This window comes from Cydia splendana, chromosome Z (assembly GCF_910591565.1).
Source record: "Cydia splendana chromosome Z, ilCydSple1.2, whole genome shotgun sequence".
In the NCBI taxonomy this organism is placed as follows: Eukaryota; Metazoa; Arthropoda; class Insecta; order Lepidoptera; family Tortricidae; genus Cydia; species Cydia splendana.
In genome coordinates, this window is record NC_085987.1 from 19,040,297 (window position 1) to 19,045,044 (window position 4,748).

A 4,748-nucleotide genomic window follows, 5' to 3' on the forward strand; every position below is an offset into this window, starting at 1 on the left:
GTACAGAAAGGAAACTTCCTACAAAAACGAAGTTTGACAGCGGTTCGGGGTCGCATCATGATGGCCCTTTCTAATATATGGCACTATCCTTTTCGGCTGTTTAGGGTTGCCAAAAATCAAGTGAATAACTTATCTGTGGTCGTGCACGCAAAAGGAAGTCAAGTGGTGCCAACCCTAACAATTGCTCGGAGCAATGCTGAGCCGAGCGGAGCCGAGTTTGACCGAAGTCAGGAGTTTCGCACCCCTGATATAATATTATTAAATATAGATAGTATCGACTCTTTTGACAGTTGACAGTTTTTTATTTTTTTTATTATAGCCAAAGGGGCCAAAGGCTAACCTCGGAGAGGCGCTCGGTATTTTCATTCCGTTTCCGTACGGAACATAGATAATTTTAATTTTAGTTCAAAGGTTTAACGATACCTAAAATGAACAAAAACGCTTTTATTCTTTATTGTGGTTATCAGATCACAATTTTATCCTCACGCCCCAGCAGGGAACCAAGGGAAAGTTCAGATATTTAATTAAAATACATAAATACCTACTATAATATGTGTTCCGCAATAATTGAATTATTTTATTATATTCTAATATATTTATTGTTCATTAGCATTTCAATTGTGTCTATGTTTAACGAAGATATTGAAGCTTCAATTAATAGCTATTTCGTTCCGCTGTGTAGCGTTTATCGATATATAACATGATTAAAATCGACTTTTCACATCCCTAAAAGAGCAAACATACACGTTTTTACGCACACATACACAGCCTGGATGCACCAAAAAAGGCAACACTTTGATTTGAAGTTCATCTTGTCAACAGTATGGTTGTCCTTTTTTGACAAATGGCATTTTTAAAAGAGCGAGGAGAGAGAAGTGATACTAGTTGCTGCGCCGTCAAAGTGAACAGACAACGTTGGGGCCTTGTTCCGTCCACTTGACGGAGTTGCCACAACTTTGGACTTACTTCGTATTGCGATCCTTAATCAGTTTTTATTTATTTTTAAGGCAATTCATCTGCCGAATACGTACATTTTTATGCATCATTTCATTTCACGCTTAATTTCAATTAGGTACATACATTTGTACCCCTCATGTGTATGTACAATGCATTTTTGGGTGCAAGTGCAGTGCAATATGCAGATGATGTCATTTCATAACCTTGAAATAGATGGACTGCGCCTCTGTCTCCCGGCAGTTTTAGCCTAACAACTAATAATATTACTTTGGTAGTGGTTACCGACTCTGAACTATATTCCGACTAGGGAAGAGGACTATATATAAGTAGCCTTGTAGTTGGTTGGTATTTAAGTTGGTAGTTGGTTCAGTTGGTTGGTATTTAAATACGGAAATTATTGAGTAGTGCTCTAATTTGGAATTTGGTTTCGTTTAATGCTCGTAACTACGCACACATGCACAACCTGGGTCTACCTAAAAAGGGGACACCTTGATTTGATGTCCATCTTGTCAACAGTATGGTTGTCCTTTTTTGACAAACGGCATTTTTAAAAGAGCAAGGAGAGAGAAATTATACTAGTTGCTGCGCCGTCAACTCTAAAAGTGGTAACAGACTATCGCACCGCACCAAGGTCATTGTGCGACGCACCCATAAGTAAGAGCGAGAAAGCGATATCTCTTTCTCGCTCTTACTTATCGGTGCGTCGCACAATGACCTTGGTGCGGTGCGATAGTGTGTTACGGCCATAAGCCTAAGCGCGCACCACGATTTTAGTTTTGGCGACACGATATTAGAATCGCGCTGTAATATATCGCAGAAAATTCACTGCGCGCACTGCGATGAAAAAGTCGACGATTTGTTCATTCTCAACATGGATTTCGTACCAGTCGTTTGTCATGAAACGTTGTCTTTAATATGTGATCGCTGTATGATTTTGAGTATTTATACCACAAAGGTGATCTCCTTCTATTTCCATAATTAAATGGTCAACATCTAGCGTCTTCAGCAGCAGGTTCCGACATGTTGACGCTTGGAGAGCGATATGCCGACTGAGGTCCGGGTGCGATTTTATTATCGCAGTGCGCGCGGGGCCATACAACTCCGTATGCTGCAATTCACTTTGCGACAGTCGCGTCGCGAGCAGTCGCGGAAAAATGTGACAAATCACAATTTTAAAATCGCTGCGATTTTTTTGTCGCATATGCGCGCACTGCCATATAAACACATACGTTACATTTCTGCGACTAAATTATCGCGCGACAAAAAGTCGTGGTGCGTGCTTGGCCTAATATCACTCTAATATCACCATAAATCTAAAATTGGAGATTGACGCCAATTTCATTTCTGATCAAATCAACCGATTTGATCAGTCCCGTCTGGATACCAATTTATACTTGGTCAAGCAGATGTTGTCAGTAGAAAAAGGTGGCAAATTTGAAAAATGTAGGCGCGAAGGGATATCATCTCATAGAAAATTTGAATTTCGCGCCTTTTTCTACTGACAAGATTTGCTTAACCATCTATAAAGGGTCCACTGATTAACAGTCCGCCGGACGGTATCGGCCTGTCAGTTGTTCGGAACTGTCAAAATTTTGTTCTAACTGACAGGCCGATACCGTCCGGCGGACTGTTAATCAGTGATTTTAATTCTAGTATTTTATAGTACTACCGTACAGCCTGGTAAAAAAGAGTAGAAATTTAAAAGTGGCAACACTGTAGTGTCGTCCCGTTCTCTTTAAAGGCCCCAGTACACAATGGGCCATCGCCGGCCACTCCAAGGGACGCAGCCATGAGGTAGAATGAGATAGCAATACCACTTGCTCCCTTTAACGCATAAATGCGTCCCTTGGAGTGGCCGGCGATGGCCCATTGTGTACTGGGGCCTTAATATTGATTGATTTGAAAGGGACGACACTCCAGAGTTGCCACTTTTTAATTTCTACTCTTTTTTGCGAGGCTGTACGGAGAAGACCGTGAAAGACACTTCCTACAAAACCGAAGTTTAACAGCGATGTCGGAGCAATGCTGATAGCCGTTTAAGGCCGTAACACACTATCGCACCGCACCAAGGTCATTGTGCGACGCACCGATAAGTAAGAGCGAGAAAGAGATATCGCTTTCTCGCTCTTAGGGATCATCCATTAATTACGTCACACGAATTTCTAGGTTTTTTGACCCCTCCCCCCCTCCTTGTTACACGTGGTCACATTTTGCAAATCCCTCCCCACGGCGTGACGTCACATTTTAGGCAATTTCGTTTTCAACGAAATCGGTAAGTAATAGTAACTCGGCATTATTTTTTTTAATTAAAAAATATTTTTGTTAAAAGAAATATTAGTAATTTTATAACACAAAACCAATGAGGAACGAAAATTAGTTCCAAAAACTCATTATTTAACTGTACAGCGAATAAAAAAATATAAATTAATTTTCGGTTACTGATGAAGTTAGGCCAAGCGCGCACCACGACTTTTTGTCGCGCGATAATTTAGTCGCAGAAATGTAACGTATGTGTTTATATGGCAGTGCGAGCATAAACGACAAAAAAATCGCAGCGATTTTAAAATTGTGATTTGTCACATTTTTCCGCGACTGCTCGCGACGCGATTGTCGCAAAGTGAATTGCAGCATACGGAGTTGTATAGCCCCGCGCGCACTGCGATAATAAAATCGCACCCCGGACCTCAGTCGGCATTTCGCTCTTCAAGCGTCAACATATCGGAACCTGCTTCTCCAATGGAGTTACAAGATGAGACGCTAGATGTTTATAGAAATAGAAGGAGATCACCTTTGTGGTATAAATACTCAAAGTTATACAGCGATTGCATATTGTTTCACGACAAGCGACTGGTACGAAATCCATGTCGAGAATGAACAAATCGTCGACTTTTTCATCGCAGTGCGCGCAGTGAATTTTCTGCGAACTATTACAGCGCGATTCTAAAATCGTGTCGCAAAAATTAAAATCTTGGTGCGTGCTTGGCCTAAAAGTGACGTCACAATGTGTGTGACTCCCCCCTCCCTCATGTCACAACATGACACATTTTCTTGACCCCTCCCTCCCCTTAAACGTGTGACGTAATTAATGGATGGCCCCTTACTTGTGGGTGCGTCGCACAATGACCTTGGTGCGGTGCGATAGTCTGTTACCACTATTACATTCGCGTGCGAGCCACAAGCCGAGCCATCTCTTCTCGTTCTCACCCAAGGTCGCGGTGCGGTGCGATAGTGTGTTACGGCCTTAAGCGGTGGGCTTGTGAAGGCATCTACAAAACTTTCAACAACGAACGATCGAATGCTGCAATGTATTTCATAGCCGGTTTAGACTCTCGCGCGAGCCACGAGACGAGCCGCGAGCCGCGCCACGAGACGCGAGTGTAAGCGGTGGGCTCGCGGCTCGTCTCGTGGCTCGGCTCGCGCTCGCCTGGCTCGCGTGGAGGAGCGGTTTTTTGGGCACGAGCCAAAGGGGCTCACGCGGGACGCGAGCTTGCGTTCACACTCGCGTTCGGCTTGTCATTCGATTATAAACCTTATTCCGTGCCGTTAGTGTTTAAAATATATTAGCTCGACGAGCTTACGAGCCATGAGACGATCCTCGAGCCGAGCCACAAGGCGAGAGTGTAATCATTATCTCGACGGGCTCATGCGCTCAAGGCCACTCGAGTCGAGCCACGAGACGCGCCGCGAGCCGAGCCGCGAGACGAGAGTCTAAACCGGTTATCAAATTTTATGCGATTATCGATGACGTTTGTATAGGACACCATAATGACTAGCTGGAAAACAAAACCCTA